General features: G+C 30.5%; 1 protein-coding gene across 3 annotated transcripts in view; it reads left to right on the top strand.

Annotated features, from left to right (window-relative positions):
* The window catches only part of LOC105250051 (proto-oncogene tyrosine-protein kinase receptor Ret), a 56,127-nt gene that overhangs the window by 5,691 nt on the left and 24,093 nt on the right, over window positions 1–26,343 (top strand). Inside the window, exon 1 of one of the 3 annotated variants that reach the window (XM_025415133.1) lies at window positions 15,712–15,902. The exons of the other annotated variants lie outside the window; for them this stretch is intronic. The gene's annotated coding sequence lies outside the window, so the exon portion shown is untranslated. Of the gene's footprint in view, window positions 1–15,711; window positions 15,903–26,343 lie in introns of those variants that run through there. 3 annotated transcript variants of the gene reach the window in all.

Below are 26,343 nucleotides of genomic sequence, written 5' to 3'. Positions count from 1 at the left end.
AGTAAAACGACACGCGATATTCCAAGCGAAACTAGGACGTTAGATCGCAATGACGGTCCATCGCACAATAGCGTCCACTGTCGGCAGAGACCCTGAAAGAGACCCTTCATGATATTATCGATAAAGCCCCGCGGGAAAGGACGATAAGTACAAGTCGTCACGCGGAGCCTTTTGAAACGCGCGAGCGTCATTCGCGACATTTATTACCTCGTCGCAATGATACTCTTTTATTTGCAAACCGATATAGAATGCCATACTACCGTTGAGTTGCTGCACCGATAATCGAAACTCTGTTACGTCAATGATAAAGTATCGCGAATAAATGTTAATCCGACACTCACCCACGCATATGTATTTATGCGAGTAATTAATGAACGTTGCACACAACGATCTTGTAATAAAAAGGATACCATCGTGTGTCGAAAGCAATAATAGCGTGAATTGCGAAATATAGTGAAATACATTCATAATTTTTTTTTCAAACGAAAATATCGGTAAAAATGTCAACTATAAAATGAGATTTGCGCATATAAATCATAATCTTTCACGAGAATATAATTTGTATTTATTACTGATTAAGTGATTTATTATTCAGTTATTATTGGTACTTGTAATATATGATAATTTATAATAATATATCTGAGCTAATAGAGATGAGATAGTCTACTTTTAGTTTTTCGCATAATGCTAAATTGCTAGAATATATCAGCAACAAGTTTTTATGATTTCAAGATATTAATAATCCAAGATATTAACGGTTGAACGAATTAGAAGAGCGGTAAAAAAATGTTATCGCGTTCCCCACGAGGTACGGCATTTCGCATTCGTATGTCAAGTCATCGTATGAATAATAATGAGAATGACAAGACTCCTTATTAATGACGCGGTAGAGCACGCAAAACGTCTGGCGCGAGTCTTCTCACCGCAAAGTTACGGACTACGTTGCCGGCAATACATTTTACGGCGACATTACGGTTGCCAGGTGCCAGATACAAAAGAAAATACTGTTGTTATTTTTCTGGGTGAAGTAACTTTTTAAAATGTATGATCTCGTTAAGGCTAATATTACTTATGTTATTTTTATTTATATTATAAATATTATAATCATAATCATATTGTTCAAGAAAAACGATGAAACTTGCATAAAATTACATAAGGTTAAGCACAAACGTTTCGATCTCATCCAGATCCTTCTCAATGCTGTACATAACGATAATAATATAAAAGAAATAGAGACGCTCGAACAAATAATAATAGAGTCGCAAACAAGATCAAAATCAAATTCGTCAAATTATCGGCATACATCATGTTAAACTCGATTTTAAATTAAACACAGAATCAATAATTATATCAAAAAATAACAAATATGGTAATAAATCGTTAAAATATAAATGTATCAGGCAGTGGCAATGCCTGCGAGTTCGTATGTCACTCACCTATATTCCAACGCAAAGATCGCAGCTGCGTTAAAAAAGAGCGGCAAAAAAGGAATGCGCGGATAAGCCAGCAGAGAGATAGCGGAGATAGCGCAAAAACATCCACTTTCCAGCCCCGCAGAAACAATCCTTATTTTGTTAAATTAATAAATAATCCAATAATAAACGAGCCAAGATTTGAAAAATAAAGCAGGCAGAGCAACATTCTCGCAAATAAACCACGCAAAAAAACATATATAAAATAACACAGTCATAAAGAGGCATAAAAATTACAAGATAAATAAAAATGATAAGCCGTAATACATACAAGCAATAATTAATCCCTTTTTTTGATATAATTATTGATTCTGTGTTTAATTTAAAATCGAGTTTAACATGATGTGTGCCGACTATAATTTGACGAATTTGAATTTGATCTTGTTTGCGACTCTATTATTATTTCTTTGAGCGTCTCTATTTCTTTTATATTATTATCGTTATGTACAGCATTGAGAAGGATCTGGATGAGATCGAAACGTTTGCGCTTAACCTTATGTAATTTTATGCGAGTTTCATCGTTTCTCTTAAACAATATGATTATGATTATTATTTAATATATTAGTTTTTTAGTATATTTGCATCGTACATCAATGTCTGTGATTACATGTCTTCTTTAATTTCTTTTTCTAGATTTTTATCTTATTAACCACTTGAATTATTCTTTTTTTCCATATATTTTATATAAAATATATTAATTTATACAAAAATCGCATATTCTTTTCATATCCATTTTATTTTATTGTGTACTATTATTGATTTTACTATGAATGTAATATATGTTTCAAAAGGGAAATTATCAGTAATCTTTTCTATCGCGTTCAAACTTTGAAATGTAAATTCTCTCGTGTGGTTTGCCAGCAAATGCAATCGACAATTAATGTACGTCACAAACTACAGGTCGAAATAGAAAATCAAACATCGCGTGCACACTGAAATCGTTAATCAAAGACGAGTTCTAAAAGCCCTCACCCTCACTGCAACCTAATCTAAAAGCACGTATGCATTATGCACACGAATGGATCAATTTCCAATATAAGAAAATATTATTACAACAATTAATATTGATTAATGGAAACTGATGTGTGTGTATGCGTACGTGCGTGCGTGCATGTAATTCACAGTTAAAGAAATTTCGAAATTAAATCCAAAAGGAATATATAAAAAACAAAAATTTTAATAAATGTGCATTTCCCCCGATAATAATTATAATAGTGTGCATTTCGATAATAATTGATTCAACATTGAATTTCATCAAGTAGAATTAATTGTTAATAATTTAGTAGAATTAGTATAGCAGAATTATTAGTAAAATTAATTAGTAATATAGTAGAATTTTAATTGATAATATATGTTATATCAATTCTTTAGAGTTTTTTTAAACATGAACACTTCTATACATTTTCCAACATTTTTAAAATGCAAACATATAACTTATTTAAAATGAAACCATTTAAAATTTAAACTATTTTAAATTTTTTATTTAATTTTTCAATAATTTTCTTTCTCAATTAGTTGTTCCGCAAATTTTAGAATATATCCCATTACAGTTTATAAGAATAAAACTTAAATGTGACGTAAAACTTAATTGCGACCTCATATTCAATATCTATTTCAATTCAAATTTTTACGTATTGATATATGTTATACAATATTATATAAAGATTCATTATTTAGAAATTAAGACAAAAAATAATTTACTTATTGTATAATAACACTCACGGTACGATGCACAATGTGAAATACATCGCAAGGCACTACTAATTCCGACATTAATCGCACACGATACATACTTTATTTTGTATTGCGATAGAAAAACGCAAAAATCTCGTTTATTACACGCGATCTGCCATTAGAAAATCACACGATCGAATTTACACAATACACTGTTCGTAATGAATAATATATGATATACGTATTTTTTACGATAATTTAACTATATTATAAAACACAAGAGAATACGTTCCAAGAAATAATACATCATGGAACGTTATCTTCTCGAGTGTTGCCGCAAGACTAACAAAAAATCCACTGTACGAAAACATAGTACGCTGAACATTTCCGAACATTTATGACGTATAACTTTTAATTTTATACGACTCCATGATTAACTGAGGTACAATAATCACGCGAAAAGTATATTCATTAATTATGTAGACTAATGATCGTATATAATTTAAAAAAATACACATTAATCAATTGTGATCAGTTTTTGTATCAGTAACTGGTAAAACTATTTCAATATATACTGATTATTTTTTTAAGAGTGTAATAATCGAGAAATGATCGCTTGGTATTTATTGCGATTGTATTTCGCGAATAATAATACAGCTTTCACGGCGAGAATGACGAAATTGCAACAATAACGCAAATCATAAACAATAACGCGTTATCCATTTGCCGCAAAAATGATTTATTAAATTCAACGATGATTAAATTTCCGATTATATATTATCACGTTTCAAAGAGCCATTCAATCGCGCATACGTCGAAATACATATATTTGCGTCGCGTACGCAGAGTTTAACATGCTTTATTTACGTACGACGAGGGGTGATTTTATTGTCATTCTCGCGGCGAGACTCGACCGAAACGTACACAAAAGTGATACATTCCGTATCGTATTATTTCACGAAACGCACACGTTGAGAATTACTCGTATTTTATAAAAGATATTAAGCTGCCATAAAGTGCGTGTATTGCATATTATTCATTACGAATAGTATTCATACGAGACAATATACAGAGAGAATACATTAGAGATTTGTGTAAATTCGCTCGCATGATTTTCTAATGGTAGATCGTAATAAACGAGATATTTGCGGTCTTCGATCGAAATACAAAATAAAGTACGCATCGTGTAATCGATTAATGTTGAGGTACGTAAAATGTCATATGTGATCAATGCGTACGCGATAATTATGTTTTCGCGAGTGTTGTGTGAAATGTGCCATAAAAAATAGCAGAAAAAGGAGGAGAAAAAAGTTCAAGGAGATGACGATGGAACCATGAGGTGAGTAATTTATAATTTTGTTAACATATTATTTGTTAAAAACAAAATTAATTATTCGGTTATATTTGAGGTAGCTATTCACTTTACATTATATTGCGTAATATATGATACGTATAAAATATTCCGAATCTTAACCTTATTTTGAAATATAAAATATGAAATATTAATTACAAAAAAATAGTTATTTTTAATAATTTTATAGAAAATATTTCAATTACTGTTCAAGATTTACAAAAGAATTCTTTAAATTATTTATATAAAAATTAAATTTCTCTATGAATACATATACACACAGATATTTCATACGCAAGTTTACATCTGAAACAAATGTTTTTGTTAATTCTGTAATTTTTAAATTAAATATTTGTTTTAAAAATGCGAAAAATTTAATGTGCAATAAATAATTTTTAAAATATAATTACTTTGATCATTTTTATAGGATCATTTTTATAGGATTTGGATATATTTATATTTTATAGGTCAACGTCATACATATTTTACAACTATTGTGCATCGTACCGGTAAATTTTAAATTATTTCTTGTTTTAATTTCTAGACCATAAATCTGGATGTAATATTATTTCAGATACTAGGTTAACAAAAGTAAATAAAATAAATAAATAACATTTCTGCAAGAACGAATTTTTTCGAAATTATACGCTATTTTTCCATCTCGACTGTTGCTTATAAATTATTGTATCAATGCTATACCCTCTCAGTGAGTTCATATCAGAAAGATTAAAAAGATTCGAATTCTTATTGTTAAAAGGAAGTGCAAAATATCAAGTATACATAATATTCTTAATTCTTAATTGTTCCTTTTCTTTTCGTAATTATTGTATCTCATTTATTATATCTCATTGTGTTCTATTTGGACAAATAAATTGACACAAAAATATTTAACTTCTGTTAACAAATGCAATCATTTGGCCGTTATTTTTATACATTGTATTTTGCAAAGCACGCGAAATAATATTACGCGTATTATATGTAAGAGAATTACATGGTTTAATTTAATTATCTGCTAAGTAAAAACTATAGTACAATTCCGTTGGGCGACATATGCATGTATGTGAAACATTTAATCAAATTAATAAGTCCATCACGAAATGTTGAAACATTAGAGAAATATCTAACAAATTAACTTTCGAGCAAAATTATGCCTGACTCATTCGTCTTGAAAGTATTATATAGTTTCCAGAAATATTCTTGTAAAATAATTTTTTACTATTATTTCAAAATGATTTAAATATGCAGTCATATTTTCTCTTTTCTGAAAAAATAAGGTCGACAAAGATTTAATCAAATATATGCACTAAAATCAGACAAGTTGCTGTTTGACTAAGAATAAAGAGATTTAGTGATTCATCATATTAAAAGTAATGTAACGAGGACAATAAAAAGGACGAGCTTAAAGTAGATAGTATCATTTTAGATACGATGAGATGAACAAATTGTCACGTTTTTTAATCTCTACATTTTTTAATTTCATCCTTTTGAATTGACATTTGAATTGACATTTGAACTGACATTTGAATTCTGCACATGTATCTGCAAATTATGAATTATTTTACTACTACACGTTTAAATGATAAGTTACAATTTAATAAATCAGTATTAATAATGTCGGAAAATTACTAAATACTACTAATTACTATAAATTAAATTAAAATAGAAAAGAAATTTACGATTTGAGTAAATAATTATTTTATGATATTATTATTTTTATAATATTATTTTTCCACTATATGCGAATGTATATATCGACCGATGCATTTCGCTATGCATGTACATGTACATACTTTATACCACGAAGTATAGTAGAAAATAAAACTCGAGCTATTGTTTCGAAGCATGCAAGTGCCTGGCCTTAACCTCGACCGACTTGTCCTTTACTTTTCCGCGTATTTCTCTAATCTTTCTTCATCAAATTCTCATCAAAAGGTCTGGCAGAAATTAATATTATAATTTAGCAGTACTCCGAATCGAACAACAACACAGCCACTTGAATCGTGCACACAATCACGGGATATAGCATCAAGTACTTGTATAGATTAATCGCAGTATAAAATAAACAGTTCGAAGAAGATTCCGTCGCGTACCTTGGCCTTCTCGTGACATTTCGCGAAACATAAAACTATATATCACCCGACCACGTATGTCCATTAAACGTAATCGCGAGTGCTTATCGCTCGTGTGTGACGTACGTCAGTGAATGTGCTTATGAAATTGAAATATCCCTCGTTTTACGAGTATGACGATTGTAATGTTGATTGCTATCTCTTCTACAAAGGCTTCGTCTCTCGAAGCTTACATCCGAAGAATATTAATGCATGTCATGAGATACCGACGACACAAAGACAACGCGTTCATTAATTTGATAAAGCTCCGCAAGTAACGAGCGAAGATAGGATGTGTTCAATAATAGCATCAGCATCAGCGATGAAAAGACCTGTGCATAATCGATACGTGCATCTTGCAAATTTTGCATGCGGTTATGCATCCAGGCACAATCCTGCATGTATCTTAATTATCAAATAATTTTCTAATTTTAATGTTGTATTATTTAATGCACATTTAATAATATATATATGCGTAATTATATATAATATAAACAACAAAAAGTGTAATTCACATTCACAATGCGAAAATTTATAATTAATCTATTATAAAATTAATAATTATTAAAAAATAGCAAACATACATTTAATATTTTCAAAAAGTCTCCTGTAATCAAAATAATAATAATAATAAACAACTTTTAAATTGTAAATATAACCATTACTTTTTGCCCGCTTAGCCCTAATTTATAACGTATGAATTCATTATATTCGTGTCAGTATATCTGATAATGCGGAACAACATGAAACCATCAGTAATTTGATATATCTAGAATTGTATCACACACAACGCGCACGATAACAAAGTTACATGCGACATAAATTTTTACATAGATCTTTTTAATCTCTAAAATGCATGAAAAGGAGGTAACTCGATATACTCGGCGAGGATATTATCATCATATATGACCATCTCATTTTTTCATATCAACATCAACATCGCGAGCGATTTTGGGACATGTAAAGTGTTACGATATCGTTAGCATCATAGCAAAACGAGGGTCGCGCGAACGCCTCACCATATTGTACATTTTACGAGATTATTATCACGATCATCAGTCTGTCAGAGATGCACGTCTGAATAGAACGTTTTGCGGAAAATTGCATCGGCTTTATCGAAACGCTGGCAAGCGATTACGTGACTCCAAGTGAGAATTGTTTGCACCGCGATGCTCATAATGAATACGGTATTATTAACATGATGTAATGAGACCGCGTGATAATGTAATCGAGGGACTCGCCTCCTCGACACGAACACCATGCCCGTTACAACGCGCGTCGTTGTAATTTAATCTGACTATCGTTTCCTCCCCCCGCGAAAAAGTCAAAGACACGTATGTAGGTAAAAATCCATCCTGTGTGTCGGTCCCATAAGAGGGGTGGCTGACGCCACACCCCGTAACCCACATACCGAAAACGCATGTGTGACATACACGGTATGTCATCGGCCACCGTTGACATTTGTTATTAATTAACTACGTACAGTATAGTAAATGATGATTTAGCATTAAATTCCCTCTTCCCCCATCTTCGTATAATAGAGAAAAATATTAACGTCATTGTTATTTTTATACAGATCAGAAATGCTGCAGTTTAAAAAATGTATGTTTCCTATTTATTTCTTTTATGAAAAACTATATCATAAATGAAAGTTTTTTTTATTGTAAATAATATTTGGCAAATGCATTATTATATAAATGTTTACAATACGAAAGAATTTTATAAGTGATGGTAAGAGAATATTTTTTACACAGACTCTGAAGCATTATATAATATAAAAAATATAAAAAATATATGTTATATATATTACATATATATATATTTTTTTATTTCCAATAATTTATAATTTTGACAAATAAAATTGTTCGCCTAATAAGTTATTTTATAATAATCTACGTTAAATTTTTTTACTTTAAAAAATAAAACTTATAAAATTATTCAATTAATTTAGAAATTTTTGTACAACGTAAATTTTATATTTTCTGGTATATTAAAATTTGTAAACACGTGATATTTTTATATACTTACGTATACGTATATCACGATTACGTGATCCACGATTATGATAAATGATATATCTGTTGAGATAAAATTCGGGTGTGGGCCCGATAACTATATCACGAAGCAAAGAAATATCCCACGATAAAGTCTCCTTTTGCGAAAAAATAATCGAGTCACGTACAACTAGGAATATCTATTTAAATTTTTTCCCACTTGGAATTTCTAAGTCAAGAAGGTAGATATTGTTAATGGGTACAAGTATCGCACGCGATATATCTGAACTAAAACATCGGTAGAAAATATGGTAACCTTTATTGTCTCGTAACATCTGACCTTTAACCAGACTTTTCTACTTTAAATGGAACGTCGCGAAAATAAATAGGCAACTTAAAACGCGACGAGATTATGAAATAAGCAATTGAATTCTTGCAAACAATCGTATATGCACAGTATTTAAACTATATATGAATAGCATTTAAATCAACAGTTAACAAACAATAACAGTAAATAACACAAAATATTTATCATGTGCATATTTAAAAAATATATCAGAAAATATAAATATAATCAATCAAAATGTAATTAAATTATTAGTTAAATAATTAAATTAAACCGTAATATTTAATGATGAATGACAATGAATGTAATATTCTTATGATAATATAACATTGAACTGTTCAAACTTGAACGAGATGATTGATATAACAATGTATCATAATTTAAAAAATCTTACTCTAAAAATTTGATATGTCAAGTTTACAACGGAATAAGAAAGTATGGAAATGTATTCTTGGAAATTTCGCGGTTGTATTTTTCACGCGTTGGCATCATGCAAATGCTGAGTCGACCTAAACGGTAAACAGAATTTTCTTGCCAAATGTTCTACCTGGCTTTTCCATACCGAGTGTGCAAAAGAAAATTCGTATTTAAATAGAGGCATTCCATTAATATTTGACTATTAAAAATTTTTTAATTATATTACAATTAAGATATATGTATTGAAAATTTCAAAATTTTTAATGTACACACATATCATTTTATATATTATTTAAATAGATAAAAATTCATAAAAATTAAATTTATTTTTACCACCCTATATTTTATCTGTCGCTAATTTTATCTTTCACGTTAAATCCGCTTAAGTCTCATGATTGTTGAGGGCTTCATAATAGACTATTAATTTCTTCGTTAGGCTTCTTCAGCATTTTGCTTTTATGTAACACGCTTATTGCATGGTTTTCCCAATGGAAATCATCCATTTTCGCGAGATACGTGACACGGTGCAAGTCGTGTATCTCGGCCACACATACACGTAAAATGATTAGAAAAGACACGGTAACACTTTAGTGACTTGATGGAGCTGAACAAAGTTTCCAGCCCAATCTGGGTTACCACCAACTACAAAAATTACATATTGCTGTAAAATGGCAACAATATAATGATAAAATAATAGTATGTAATAATATTAAAAAATTAATTTTAAAAATGATCCGAGATCAAATACATATAAAAATTAATCTTTATCAATTCAATAATATTATTGATAATTGTTTAATCAATTAGCAAAAAAAATAAAAAAAATATTTTGTAATTTAATGTAAAATCTGAATAGATTTTTTCTTTTTCGCTTGCATTAAGTTTATTTTCCCAATTCATACAATCACAATAGAAATACAATAATACTCATAATAGAAACTATTAAATCTTTCTTTAAAAGAAAGATTTAGCGTGCTGACAGAGTATTCTCAATGGCAACCGTTACAGAAGAAAGAATCATCCCCGAAGTGTTAAATCTCATTCTTTTCAATAGGGGATTTAGTGTGCTGGAAGAATCCACGATAAGCCGCATATAGTCGATGCTATATATATGGCGCAAACAATTCGCATCTTTCTAATATTTACGCAGGCGATATCGGAGGCAAGAGTGGCAACGCACGTCCGATCGAAGATCCACTCGTACCACTGCAAAGGGATATAAATCTCGCAATGCGCGAACGAAAGGAGCCGCCGAGAATTAATCTCATTTGTAAACACGGATATTCATTCTCGCGAGAAGACGAGCAGAAATGAATCATGAAACGTCGGCATTTTCGAGCACTGTGAAATATATATGCTTCGAAAAGAACCGCATTCTCATCGTTTGCATTTTAATAAAATAAAGGAAAATATGAAATAGAATAAATATGAAGTCCACCGTGATTTTTTAAACATTCCGTACGGAATATTTAATTTCTGAATGTTGCAGTTTAAATAATGCATGTAGCAAATTTAGTATGATATAACAATGATAAAGCTTCAATATGTATATATAAAATTTTTTATTTAAAATAATTTTATATATCTCCTATGCATATTTTTTTTCTTTTCGTTCACTTTAAAATTTTTTGGTTATAGCTTTTGTACATATCAATAATATTAATTAACAAATGATATATGTATGATATGAATATAATAACAATAATAATATAAAAAAATATTAATTCTGTTGTGTAGTATTTTAAATTATGAAAATATCTTACAATTAAAAAATATCGCTAATTTCTACGTTGATATATAATGGTAGTTACATTATCAGTTATACAATCGCTCTTAATTGTCGCGGAAACACTGTTACATTATCATATCGACAAGTTGTTATTTATGATTTGATCGTAAACGGGATCAAAATGAAAGGTGAAACGAATCGTATATTTTTATGAAAAATATAAAAAGCTTCATAAAAACATCGTGCGACAAACCAATTTATTAAAAAATTGCAAGATTAAGTTATAAAATTTTATTACAAATATGATTTCCAACTGTATTATTTACGACCGGTCTGATAAATGAGAGAATATCTCTCACTTACGAAAAACATATTTCGTGCTAGTTAAAATCTCAAAATAAAATAAAAAAAGAAGTAAAATTTTAATGGATAGCTCGTTACGCTAAATATCCCGGCAATCATTCGTGCAAACGTTGGAGAAACTTGATTAACTTCTTTCGATCCAAGTTCGATCGGCGCGTTTACACAAGACGAACATAATGCAGGCGAAATTAACATTGTTGTACGTCGTTGTTGACCGTATCATTTTCGCGCATCCGCAACATTATCGTGCGAAACATATATATTCGAGCAAACACAGAAAACTGTCGCGCGCATACGTTACCTCTCCCCCCCATCTGTCAACATCACTCTGCGACCGTATCCGTCCGTCTCGATATAACCACGAAGAGGACAAACGCGTGCGCGTCCGGAAACTAAATTCCCCGAACTGACACCGAGCTACACGCTAGTCCACGTTAAAGAATATCCCAGAACGTAAAGTCACAACTCGAAGTGGCTTTTCCCCGCAGATTAATGCGTTTCAGCGTCGCAATCATTCTAATTGCGAGCGAAATTTCGAATTCCTCGACAAGTTTCTCGATAAAAAGAAAATGTTGGAAATATTCCTCTTTTTTTTATTTTTTTCTAAACTTAATTATATCAGTCTAATTAAATCGTTAATTGAAAAAAGGAGAAAATTGCTTCAAAGAATTCTCAAAAAATAAAAAATTCTTTTGTGATGTTTTGCAATACTTATGCAAATAATTATAAAGTTTTTTTACATAAATATTTATATTAATCATATTTTTATTTGAAATTGATGATTCAGTTAGCGATTGTAAGACACGAAAAATTAAAATAAAACAATAAATAGAATAAAATTTTATTAATTTACCTCTCTTTAGTCTCTCTCGAATTTGTGATATAATTTATCATTTCATAAGTACAGGAAGAGATTAACTCTTAATGATATGACATTTGTGCAATGTCTCTAACGAGTGTCGGAAAATTCAAACGACGTCGATTGTCTCCACCTGTTATTCTAAGAACGAACAACGTTTTGTTTCTCAACGCCTACACAATATCTCAAACAAATACGTCACGACACGAAAATGGCAAAATATATTACGTTATTAATTAGTCAAAGAATATAAAGATCTGTTTCTATTTTTTCCTTTTTTTTACAGTGTTAGAAAAACATATTTTAAAAATAAAAACAAACATTTCTCATAAATGTAATTTTTTCTCATAATAACTTTTTGAATAATGTTGTTTTGTATTTTTATATTTTTTTAAAAATATATTGCAAAAATGTGCAGACAACCGTTCAAAAATCTCTATCTTAAAAAATGTAAATGTAAATATTTTTGAAAACTTAATTCAAATTATAAAATAAGTATTTTTTAATTTAAATATTTTTATGGCAATACAAAGTCATATATTTTATATTTCAAATATTATTCAATTTTGTGAAATTTGCATCAGCGAACTATTTTAGAAAACTCAATAGGAGGTATGATGTATGGTACAAAGAGACGCGCGAAATATATGATTTAATAACCACATCAAGTGCACCGGTAGCATAAATATCGTTAGATACACGACCCAAATCTAAAATATTTGTTTCCATTCGCTCTTTAAATAAATACAATATAGTTGCATATAAATATATTATATAAATTCGAGAAAGATGTGAAAAAGAGTAAATTAACCGAATTTTAAATGGAATGGATCATTGGAATTATATATAAAAATAATATTATATATAAAAATAAACTTAATTGTTCGTAAAATAATAAACAAGATTAATTTGTCTGTGTTTAATCTGACTGTTCTTGTTATCATTTATTACAAGAATAAACGTTAAATTTGAAAATTGATATATATTGATATATATATATATATATATATATATATATATATTGATATATATATAATTAATATAAAGTGATACATATATTATTTCCAATATTTGTCATATATTTGCTTTGTTCATAAATTTCTCTTTTTCATATATTAATTTTATTTTGTTATATTCATTTAAAATTATTTTATTTACTTTCAATTCTCATTATTAATAAAATAATTTTAATCTTAGCATTTTAACTACGTAATTTAATACTTTTATTTTCTTAACATCTGAAATTTTTTATATCTTTATACACACGTATACAAATGCAATATAATAATCTTTTATTATTTTTCTAAAAATAACAGTCAGTTATTATTTTCCGAATAATTTGTATAGTGATAAAGAAACTCACAGTACAGAATCGATGCATCGTCACTGTTTGTCTCCTAATCTCTGCTTCATTCATCAGGTTGCTACTCTGCTTTATCCGTTATACCTGTGATGATTGTTTATTGCACTATTCACATGTTTTTTGGCACTTATCACATTCGATCACACTCGGTCGGTTACTCTTAATTAATATACCAGGACGTCCATAGATTAATTCATTTACTTCTAATCTGTTAAAAGCGTCGCACTTTTTCGGTGACATCGGAATTTCAAAAATATCATGGCGGAACGATGCCTGCGCACTGACCACGAATTTCTGCATTGACTTCGCGAATATTTTAATGGCGTCGACCCCTCTCTCTCCCGTCCTTTCCAATTCAAATCTCCGATGAATTTGTGATTTTTGATATTTCTCTCGATATTCGCGAGTACCCGTCGACACTTCGGTATTCCTGGAAATGCTGGGGAACACTCGTCGAGCAAAAGTACCGAATGTCAATGAAATCTCGAGCACGTATATCGCCTTTCCCTCCTTTCCTCCTCAAACGAGTCTTCGCGATCCTTGAATGCTTCCATTGATATTCACAGTATCCCTTTGATACTCGACTACTCCTCCAAATGCCACGGGTTTCGCGATGCTCGTGATGAGAACAAATTGCGCCGAAATAAACAACTGCGACGTAACTCCGCGACCGCCGCGACCGCGAAGTGATCGCCGGCCAAAGGAATTTGTGACGTCAGCGTGACGTCACGCTGACGTCACAACTTTCTAATTTCACGTCGCGGCGCGGCGGAAAATTATCTGCGTCTTCGCGATCCTTGAATGCTTCCATTCGCAGTATCCCTTTGAGACTCGGCTACTTCTCGAAATGCCACGAGTATCGCGATAAGAGCAAATTGCGCCGAAATACGCGAGAATAATAATGTATCGGGACAACGCAATATTTCAAGGAGCGTCCCCCTCCCCTCCTCGCGTCCTCCCCTTCACTCTTCCCTTCCTTCTTTCCGAATTCGCGATCTTTCAACACTTTCTCCGATACTCGCGAATAACTATTGATACTCGGATACTTTTCGAAATGCTGGAAGACACTCGATCGAGCGAATGACGCCGAAATACGCGCGAAAATAGACGTATCGGAAAATATACTTATGGCAACGAGGTCGCAGGATCGAGCAATCTCGAGAATCGTAAAACGTTACTGATTATTGAGTTAAACTGAGTCCACTCCCGATATATACTTTTATTTCGATTTATACTATACATTCGCCCGAAATGGATGAAAAACGATGCGGAGCAATTGAGACGCAACGCGCCCGCCGCGGGCACTGAACGCGAAGTGATCGCCGGTCAAAGGAATTTGTGACGTCATGTGACCGTGACCTAATTTCATGCGTCGCGGCGTGAAATTAGGTGACGTCACATGACGTCACAAATTCCTTTGACCGGCGATCACTTGGCGTTCAGTGCCCGCGGCGGTCGAGTTGCGTCGCAATTGCTCCGCATCGTTTTTGATCCCAATTTTCTACGCGTGAATTTTCCAAATTTTCTACGCGTATATTTTTGCTAACTCTTCAAGAGACTCCTTCTTAGCAACGTCATGCTTTGTTCTGTGTTAAGGAAGGATTAAGAATTACAGAAATTATAAATTAATCATATTTATGAGCTACTCGCTCACTATCTTATCTCAAGAAATCACAATATATTGTTACACAACGAGTAAAATTAGAAACAAGTGTATTACGTGAAGAGATTCTTTATATTATAATTATATACATTATATAAATTAATGAGATAATATCTTATAATAAATTAATATTATAACTAATAAATTAATGAGAATAACTGTTTGAATTATAAAATACAAACAAATATGTGCACGAAATTAAAAAAATAATGTAGATATTACGGTATGTATTATGATAATACGATCAAGTTCAGATTGTACACGCATAGATGGATATATAGAGAAGAGATAATTCGATAAATTCAGGAATATGTGTGTTCAACGAAGTGTTTTGAGAAAACGAGAGAAGAATCGTCCTTTCATCCAAGAGTAATCAATTTCACAATTTCAACACAATTGTTGGGATTCAATCACACGCACGTGCCTGGGCGCAGTCTGTGATCTCTGATTTCCAAGAAAAGCCGCACACATAGGACGTGTTATAACAATAAGCTCTCCGCGATGATTGTTTCGGAGTTTCAAATGTCAAAATTTGACGTCCCATTTTATCATATGCAATTCAGGTATGTGCATGCTTTTATTCTTAATGAAAATATCAATATTCTCTCTCCGTATTTTTCTACGAATATATTTTTATATTGTTAACGTGCATTAAATCATATCCGATTATATTTGCGGTGCTTTTTATAGTTTATCTTTTATTTTAATTTTACAGTTTATTATCATATTAACTTATATTTTATTCTTTTAATTATTTGTTTTCTAATTTGCAAGCGATTCCATGAATATAGAATCTACAGATGTCGAAACATGTTATATTTTATTAAAACTTATTGAATAGACGTTTATATTTTTTTTAATTTATAATTTTTTGGAAACGTTTATAATTTCTTGGAAAGTCTAATTACAGTTCTCTCTCTCTCAATAAAAATTTTGTTTTCCAAGATATTTTAGCTTTCCTATATATTATTCATATTATATGATTTCAGCTAAAATCTTTTGCATTATTACATAGATATAGAAACAACACAAAATCTATTATTTACGAAAATTTGTCTCTTTATGAAAGAAATTTAAAACTGAATTGAAATAAATTTTATATAGAAATATTTTTCTTTCACAGGAAAAATATATATATCTTATTTAAGTTTGTTACATTTTATTCTTAATTTGTGTATGCACATAATATTAAAAATAAGATAAATATTAAAATCAAAATATACAGGATTTATAAGAAAATATCTATCTCTCAAGAGACGATTGTGTGAATAAAATAATAATAAATAATTCTAAGTAAAATTAATTATATAAAAAATTATATAAAATATAATGCAATATGAAAGACTTATAAATTATTAGCAAGAGTACGAAAGCATTTATCTAGACTTTGTATTTCATTTTACTTTATATTTTCAAAATTAACATAACTAATGACATATCAACATTAATTAACTCATCCAATGAGCTCGTTGGGTGGTGGTAAAATTAAGGAAGCAGTCGTGGGCGATCGCGATATGAAACTGGGCCATGTTTACCAAGACTTTGATTAAGTCCTCGGCACCTTATTGCCGGTAAAAGCACGTCAATGTGCGGCCTCTGTAAACTTTGTGACTTGGCTGCGAGACTAAGAATGGAACATAAAAGTCGGGTTAAAAGCAATTATATCCCGACCATTAGATGGAGGGACGGGCACGAAAAAAAATCGATGTTGTCCGAATCATTTAGGAGTTGCTCATGAATTCTCGTTATGAAAATTAACGCGCTGTGCCGCAATCTGATCGATCTGATTTGAATTAACGCATTTCGTGAGAACAATTGCCGTTGTTCATAATTTATTCGGCTAATTTATTTGACCCGGCACGAGAAAGGAACGCCGCGCAAATTAGTTCTACTACCGGGCATGCAGAAATTACGTTCGCCTCGTCGGTTTGCGTATTTAACGAAGACCGAGATTCGGTTGGCATACAAGTTTAATCACAAGTTCCTAAAGCTGGCGTAATCATCTTTATGACTATTACAAAATAGGACAATCTAGATCTAAACGCCAAGAATTATGCTAGCTTAAATAATTCAACAATTTTTATTTTCTCTAAATTTTCAATTAATTTTATATTTTCAAAATGGCGTAAAATTTGAAATAATTATTTTCGCTTTGATTAGAATCGAATTACACAACAAAGTTATATTATTTCGATCTATCTATAAATTATTTTATTTTGTTTTGTCGATTTTCTTTTTCATTTTATTATGACATTGAGAATATTATGATATTGAAAATATTTTTAGCGCAAACATTTAGTTTTCTTTTTGTTCATTGCCAATAGTACAAAAGTAGATATAATGGATAACAATGTATCACGAAATATACATATTTTTTAATCTAGCTAAAATTGCGCTATACGATTTTATCTTGTCGGGTAAAAATAAATGTCGCGAGAAATGAGAGTCTCTGCAAAGGGTGACATGATAAATGATATTGCATGGGTGAGATGAAAAGGGAAAAATTCTTCTTTAATAAGTAACCAACTCGTGATGCGAGTATGAAATTGCGAAACGCACTGAGAGAAAAAAACGAAATTGTATAACCACCATATGTTCATGCTCTGCCAGGAGAATGCTTCTCGAAGTTCTTGTTTATTTCCATGTAATGATTTTATTATATTCCGCAGTATATATATCTATGGAAATTTAGTTCTTAGAGAAGTTTGTTACCACGAAATGCAGTCGAGCGTGTTGTCGCACTATTATATACAACAATTTCCCGTGTACCGTAAAACTTAATGCGTATCACGTACAGTAAGCGAATTACTTAAGCTCAACATTACGATACCGCTCGTAATATTATTTATTGCGGATGAGAAGCTCGATTATCCGAGCAATGTGAATTAATTAATAACATCCTCCTGATTGCAATGGGAAAATGTTATATATATATATATATATATATATATATATATACATATATATATATATATATATATATATATATATATAAAATATTATTTGATTTAAAAAATTGTAAAATAAAAACATATTTTAAATCACGTATCATATTTACATTAATTTTTCATTGATATTTACATTAATTTATATTTACATCATATTTACATTAATTTTTCATTGAAATGTCTAATCAATGAAAAATTAATGTAAATATGATACGTGATTTAAAATATGTTTTTATTTTACAATTTTTTAAATCAAATAATATTTTATATATTGTATAAATAATAGGCTTATATTAAGTTTGAAATTTAAGATAGAATGTAAAATATGTTTCTGCGATTATTAGTTATTTTTCAGTTATTTACAAAGAATGTTTTATACAGTTATTTACAAAGAATGTTTTATACAGCGTGTAATTTAATATTGTTGGAAACTCGACATTATTTATAATAATTAAAGTTTAGTTATCAAAATTTCAAAACAATTATAAATTACTAGTTAGAATTACAGAGTAATTTATTGTAAATTTTAAGGAATCTCGCTGTTTTTATAATATTATTAAAATTTAATATTGAAATTAATATTATTATTAAATTTATAAAAGAGATTTGAAAGAGCTCCATATTTGCAGATTATAAATAACAACAACATCGTTTCAATATCCTTCTTTTAGACATAAATTTACGTTCACGACCAAATCGCCATAGTGTAATAATCGCATGAGTGTTTATGGCTTTATTTTTTGCCACATATGTTACGAACGCATTAACACGCTACGCCGAGTATTAACGCGTCGATGTTAACGAGGTCGTAAGTTCGTCTCCTAAAAGGTGTGGGTGCTCGACTAGCGTGGAGTTTTCCGTACAACCGTGTCGAAGTGTCCTAAATATAGTCAGGCTATTTCAGAGTTCAGGATGGAAAGATCGACCATCGGGATAAAAGCGGGAAAATGAGCGAAATGTGGGAGAAGAAAAAGGCGGGATAACAGGCGGCTCTTGTTATTTATCGATGTCGTCTCCACGCAGGTGTCTCCGTTTGAAAATCTATAGTATTCATATCCGTCCATAGTGTACTCTACATAGTCACCTGCATCGCGTCAGGACATCTCTTTACCAAGTATCACGATAATAGTAGTTCGCTTTTTTCCTCGAAACTTATTGACACACGTGTGCACATGAATGTCTCATCGATATGTTAACTTTAAGATCGCCAACGCTACATATCAAGATATTTTCTATCATTTTTGTGATATTTTTTTCACTTTACAATGCAAAAAATTGCGTAAAAATAATTAGAAATCTTTTTCTTCAATATATCTTATCTTCAATATAAATATTTAAAATTAAAGAAAAATATATATTTCTTATTTAATTGCAAGGATTAATTTTATAGAATTTAAGACATTGTTGATAACGGAAATAAGAATATTAATAATTCCGGAATTGTAGTGCATCAGAATGCCAATTAGCATGACAATACGAGGATTCAAGAGACGATATGTTGTTCGGGATGCAAGGAACGAAAAAGGTCTCTCGAAAAGCGAAGGCCATGCGACGCGTTGTATGGCTGCTCATATCGTGTTCGGTCTCTGTTTTCGGGAATTGTAACTCGATGTGCAAATACAGGGTTTCCACGTGTAACGATCCCGCGTACGTACGTGCGTATTGCCCGCATGGAGTACACGTTACATCGATCGACTGGGACAGATTCTCGTGCCTGTTTCTCTATATCTCTCGTACATTATGCCCAAGGTTTAAACCGGCTATACCGATTCGATATCCAACTTCGACATGCCTTAATTACTTGCAGCAATCAAACTTCGCGAAGTCGGCTTGTACCAGTCATTAGCCGGAAATTAACTGATAATGTGCTGCTGAAATTCATGTACAGAAACTTAATACTGCTTGACTTGTTAGTTATAAGTTAAATTATAACATCAATTAACGCCTTGATTAACGTTGAGGTATTTAATTTTCTTTGATTATATAATTGATTATAAAATTAATATTCTTGAATAATTTAACGTGACTTTATTTAAGTATTTATCTCCGAGAAGTACTTTTTTATTTAAATCTCAAATATTTATTCAAATAATAAGGTTTATTTCTTTATTATATTAACATTACAATTAATAATAAATTATGTAAAAAATGAATAATGTGATATATATTTAATCGTGAAAAATGCAACTTAATTTTTTCTCTCAGAGTAAAATTAGAATCTCTTTATTTATGAAGCTTACAACACACATCGTCTTTAAATATTTGTATTTCCCATTAAAATTAAGACGATGATAATGCATCTTTATAGGTGCTCTTATTTCATTGTTGTGGTATTTATTGTGGCATCTTTATAACGATACTAGGCGAACCTGATAAGAGCAGTAAGACAGTAAAGAAGATGAAGTGCGCGAACATTAAGATGTCTCTCACGGGATATACACAATAGAGCGAGATGCTTGAGTGAGGTACAAGAGAAGGTATTTGTATCCCGCTGTGTTCCATACAAGAGCAAAAAGATTTATTTCTTATTGTTAAGAGTATTATTTATTATACAATTTCTTAAAATACAATTCTTTGTAAATAATATATATTAATATTAAATATAAAAATACATTTATATTAAATTTATATTATATTAATATTAAATATTATATTAATTTATATTAATATTAATATAATTCATTTATATATACACATTATATTTTAATTTTATAATAAATGTTATAAACATTAGAAGAAATCAAGCCTTTACAATTTATAAATCTCTCTTTATAAATTCAATATTTTATGATAAATAAAAAAAAATTTTCTTTTCAAGTGTCTCCCTTTTTCTCAATTAGATAATTTAATCTTTAAACTTTCGTTTTTTTTAATTTCTAAAAATGCAAATTATATATCATAAAGTTATAGCACGCAAATTTTATAGATTTTCATATATTAATGACATGAATTTATAATATGGTTTTTCGAATTTAATTGTGCGTTGATTATTTGTCGGAAGAGAAGCGAAAAAATCTTTTGTCAAATCAATCAATCATCGAAATAAATGTTTGTACTGCAACGCGTAATATATGCTTCCTAAATCTATCAAAAGTCAGTTTAAAAATCGTACGAACAAATTGACATTTGACATACATCTTTTCAATGCTATGACGATAAAATATTGTAAAGAAAATCCCATAAGCAGTATAAGCCAAGCTCATCCGTTGCTTTCAGCGCTCGGTGTCGAAAGCCTTAAACGCCCCCATCTCATGAGTCATATTGACAGCCTAGCACTTAAGAATATGAGGGCTCTTCTTTTCTGAGTGAAAACTCTTTTAAGAGTCTTTCGCGGATATGATCAGTTTTTCTTACGCTACGATGACATATTATCGTAGACGTTTAAAGTCAGTAGTTTAAGGCACAGGTATCATCAGACGTTATTAACGCGCAAAGTTTCATAATATAACTTTGATATTGTAAAAGTTTGACAATATATTTGCTCTCGAATCTCGATACAGTAACACTTGAAGCTTAGTATCAGGCATTTACTAAGATCTCATTGTCATATCTAAGTAATCAGATCTCGTTGTCATATCTAAGAATACAAAGATATATAAAATAGGAAAATATATTTTAAAAATTCGTTAACATTTGAAAAATGTAATATAAATAATGTAATATAAATAATGTAATATAAATAATGTAATATAAATCATATTGTATTATGTAATTTTATCTTCAGTGCTACATTTTTTGCAAGTCTTTAAACTTTCAACTGCTCCAATTCATGAGCTATAAATATTATAGATATTTCGTCGTCTCTCTTAAGCTTCTTGCTCTACTATCTGTACAATAGAATGAAATTGCGATCATACCAGTAGGACAGCTTGCGTAGCAATATACGTAATTCATTTCTAATCCCCGACAAAAGTCAGGTGGATCTCGGTTTTCCGGAACGGGGACGAGCATGAGGCGAGAGACAGACGGCGCCATGGACACGTCGGATAAAATGGGTTAATAAACGACCCATAGCATCGTTTGTGTCGGGACGGGCTTGAAAACGCGGAATAAACAATTCCAGGCATTTTCGTGGAGAATCCCCAAGATTAACGTTCCGACGCCGCACTAATAAAGCGGGGTTACAGAAGGTCGTTAGACAGGCGGCAGAAATACCGCACACCTACTTCACCTACTAGACACGAGCCCTTTTATTTTCATTGCTACCTCGAAAAATTACGCCGCCGTCGATGCTATTTTTACGACCCCTCGAAACTAGTTCGCTTTATCTAAAAAGCACGGGGCCATTAAATATGTCCTAACTATATTTAAACATTCCCGAATACTGTATTTTATTTCGAGTAACAATACTAAATAAAGTTATCATTCAAGTTAATTTTAAAAAACAAATAAAAAGTATGATAAAAAGATTCATAAAATTTAAAGAGCAATCGTGTTTATATAATGCTGTTTACTGTGAGACGTTAAAATAAAATGGCATTCGTGATGAAAGCCCCTTTTTTAATCAATATCTGGATGAATAGATCTTAACGATCGCATTGAAATGTAAATTATCGTCCTTAGCTCGCCTAATATTACCAGAAAATGTTAAATCGATCGATTGGACAAAGAGAAATGTGGCATCTCATGGAAGTTCATTAAACTCCGTTTCACAATTATAGGTGAAACTTGTCATGCGAAATGACCAGCACGATTAAGACTGAACGCGATGCACCAAACGCGACATTACATTTATGTGATAACATCTGGTTATTAATAACCATTCATCAAAAGTGTATTTCACAGAACTGATTCCTCAAGATCCAAGCTGATTTACGATTCACATAAGCGCAAATCGAATCCATCCATCGAGTAAATGTACGTGAAATTCCATCAGGAACCGCTTTAGTCAAACTATGTATATGTAAGACCCGCATTTTTAATGGACTTGCAAGTATCAAAAAGCGAAATCAATATGTGATGAATGTATATAATAAATCTAAGGTCTATTTTATTTTAATGAAATGAAAAATTTATTACTTTTGTTATATTTTATAACTTATATATTATTATTTCTTATTAATTTATCTCTCTTTAAATATACACAGGTAACAGTGTTAATTTTATTTATTTTAAATTACTATTTTATTCTAATGCAAATATCCCCTCGAATATATAAGTACATTATCCAAGTATTTCAATGAAATGACCTGACATTCGGCGCCATGAGTATAATTATACGAAAAGACACAGAGGGAAGGAGACGTCTGCGAGACGTATACCTGGGTGGCGTTATCTGTTTCTGAATATGCAAACGCTACTTCGTGCGCTGCTTAACACGTGAAGAACTCCCCTACAGTTGATCGCACTTTGGATACCGTACCTGCACCGGGTGTATCAAAATGCATGTGCAACGTTAAAACGTGTTTCATGGTACAGCGGGATTTATTGGGTGATAAAGTACTGTAATACAGTATCCAAGATGCACGAATATCTTGAAATTAAAATTTTTATTTACAATATTTTTCTTTTTTAATTTTTTTTTAATCCTTTCTTTAAATTTTATCATTTTTTGTATAACAATATATCTTATTGTTTTATTTTTATCATATCTAGACTTTAATAATTTGATTATGACAACAATATTTTTTTTATTGTATTTAATTAGCGAATTCAAAAAAATTTAAATTATTATTAAATATAATAAATTTCCTCACACATGTGTAAAATTAAATTACATTTTTTTGTTATTGATTAAAATCATAAATTATTTATATTAAAATTTTTATCTATATGTTGGATAGAGAACAGCTAATTTTATTTTTCTCGCAGGTCGAGAATATAACGAAGAAAATGTTCTACATAGGAATATAGAACATTTATTCTTTTATCCTTGAGTCGCAGAATTAATTGTTCTCATTTCAATATAGAAATAAGATATTATTATTCAAATTAAGGACCAATGTTGAATATATCTTATGGACGATGTAGTAGGAAGAGAAGAGAACATTCAAACATATGGTAACCTAAACATGTTGCTTACACGAGAATTTACATGTGAAGACATATTAAACATGAGCACATGTAAAGAAATCGACTATTGTTTAAAAAAAAACTTTTCGAACATGAGTATATATTTTGTTTATTATTTGCTTTTTGATATTTAATATTAAATATTTTGAAAATAAAAGTGTAATATGTGTTATATCTAAAAAATGAGAGAAAAAACTAAATACATAGAATCTTAAAAAATCTCAGATTTAAAAAAATATCTATTTGAATTTAAAAGTATGAAGTTTTTTGCTATTTAATTACTTTATTTTTAATGAATTTTTGTTTGATTGTTATTAGTACCTCAACATTCTAATTGCAAAAAACTCTTTGTCAAAATATTAAAAAATTTGTTAAAATTTGTTAAAATTAAGCTATCGTTTTAATGTACCATGTACTGTCGGTATGAATCGGAAAGCCGCTTTTCGAAGGCAGTATATGTCGAGGAACTTGCGTGGGAGGAAGGTTGGGTTGTAAAAGTGCTCGTAATCGTTTCGTCTGTATCAGGCCGTACACGCGATCCGCGGATTAAAATTAACAGCCCCGCGGCATATATATATGTATTGATTGCACGCTCACCTTGACACCGAACGGGTAGTTTGTTCCTCCGCCGACGTTGGCCGCACGCGAAGGTTTTGAGGGAGTAAACCTCGGTAACACCCTCCTTTTCTCGACATTGAATCTCTTCGTAAATACTGAAATTAAATCCCGTCTTCCATTGAAGAATTGAATCGTTGTCTCAGCATTTAACACGACCTCGCAGCGAGCACTTTGCGAGAATTAAACCGAAAGTCGAAACCGACCATGACTTATAGTTTCGAATTGCGATAGTTTTTTAGTCGTTCTTTAATTAAATTCTTAACTTGTGAGCAAAAAACTAAGTGTGTTTAACATTATATTATATCAAGAAATATAAAAAAGACAATTTATATACATAGATTTAATTAAAAAATTAATTAAAATTAATGATAGAAACTGTTGCAAAAGATTTTAAATAAAAAATATATAATGAGAAAAAATATTTATTTTATATTATGCAATACATTTTGCATCTTTTACATTCTTGTTTTATAGAATCTGTTAATATAAAATGTAAAAAATATAGGAGCTATCTTATTTCTAAATTCCTTGAGTTTAGTCGACAGTTGTACTTTGAGGAAGTAATATCATTATTTCGGAAAGACGACAGCATATCTCAGACCGCTCCTAGCACGATCAAATCGATACAGACTCTATCATCGAATATATGGACTATCAAAGAATATCTATCTTAAAAATTGGAAACGTTCATTGAATAAGAAAGAGTTCAACAAAAAATGAAATTAGAACAATTTCTGTAATTTCTCTCACGGACACTCTTTTCTATGATTATTTTTATTATTATTATTTTGATATTATTATCTGTTTTTAGCACTTATTTTGTTCAGATAAACATTTCTTGTAAAATAAAAATATATTTTTTTTATATTTATTTCTGTTTCATGCTCTTAAATCTATTTTCTAAATACTATAGATTCGGTTTCAATTTTTCACCAGAACAAACTGCATCAATTTTTACACTCATATTTCTCTGAAATTTATAAGCTTTAAGATTGGACTTTCGGATTGCTTTCAAAACAAATGGATCGTATTTTCCTGTATCTCGAGTCCGAAATTGTGCGTAAAAAGAATTTGTCTTGTCTCGCGACTCTTATCGCTGTATATAATTTATATCATATGACAGAAAAAGAGTATGAGAGGAAGAGTCCCATGATATAATTTATTCGTCGGACGTGGCGATCTCGAGAGCTTGTTCCAAGGAAGCTCAAACGTTGAAGCCATCAGACGATCGGCTTCGACGTATACATCGTATGCTTCCAGACGGCCTTTAGATCGTCTCGCGGCATATTTTATTCAGTGAAACACATTTTTGCGGCTGAACACGTTCTAGCCTTTCGAAAACGCAGTACTTGCATGCGCATACCGGAGTCCTTAATACTAGGAAAGCTTGTAAAAAGAATCCTTGCAGCATCATGAATGAACGAAG

This window comes from Camponotus floridanus, unplaced genomic scaffold (assembly GCF_003227725.1).
Source record: "Camponotus floridanus strain SB8 unplaced genomic scaffold, Cflo_v7.5 scaffold98, whole genome shotgun sequence".
In the NCBI taxonomy this organism is placed as follows: Eukaryota; Metazoa; Arthropoda; class Insecta; order Hymenoptera; family Formicidae; genus Camponotus; species Camponotus floridanus.
This window is presented reverse-complemented; position numbering and strand designations above follow the sequence as displayed.